The following is a 668-nucleotide window of genomic DNA, read 5'->3' as shown; positions in this document are numbered from 1 at the left end:
TTTATTAAAGTACTAACTAGGTGCCCCTCACGCCTGCCCCTCTTTGCATGTTGGCAGACTCTCTCCCACCGGTTTTCATTACTAGGTGGGATCTGCAGCTGCTGGCAGCTCCCAGGCGCACGTCTTCTCTGCCACAGTGCGGAAAGGAAGGGACTCGTACCAGTTCGGTGTCTTGCTTAAGCACAGCTTTGGCTCACCTTCTATCCTACATGGCCCCTGGGGCTATGGCTGGAGCTGGGGTCCATGTGTGACAGCCCCCTCCTTGCAGGAGCACGCAGTGGAGAGGTAGGAGGAGCATTCCTTGAAGAAGGCACAGAGAATCTTCACCAGGAGAAGGGAGGAGGCTGGACAGATGCAGCAAACCACCTCTGCTGACTGCTTCAATCAAGAATTCCTTGAGCGTGGACTTCCTCCCAGTGCTGCTCCAAGACCTTATTCCATAGACTGCTTCTTAAGTGGTGCTATGTTTTTTAAAATCCAAAATAATTTTGTTCTTGAAAGTAATAGATTCAATAGGTTTCTTTCACTCCAGGAATCTTCAGAATGTGCATTGGAACCATCTAGAAGAGAATATGAAAAAGGGTGTTTCTCAAACTAAATTGACTGTGGAACCCTTGACCTCGTAAAGCATCCTTGTGATCAGCATTTGGTGTCGTGCACAGAGATGC

Source organism: Pteropus vampyrus, unplaced genomic scaffold, assembly GCF_000151845.1.
Source record: "Pteropus vampyrus isolate Shadow unplaced genomic scaffold, Pvam_2.0 Scaffold35, whole genome shotgun sequence".
Taxonomy (NCBI): domain Eukaryota; kingdom Metazoa; phylum Chordata; class Mammalia; order Chiroptera; family Pteropodidae; genus Pteropus; species Pteropus vampyrus.
This window is presented reverse-complemented; position numbering follows the sequence as displayed.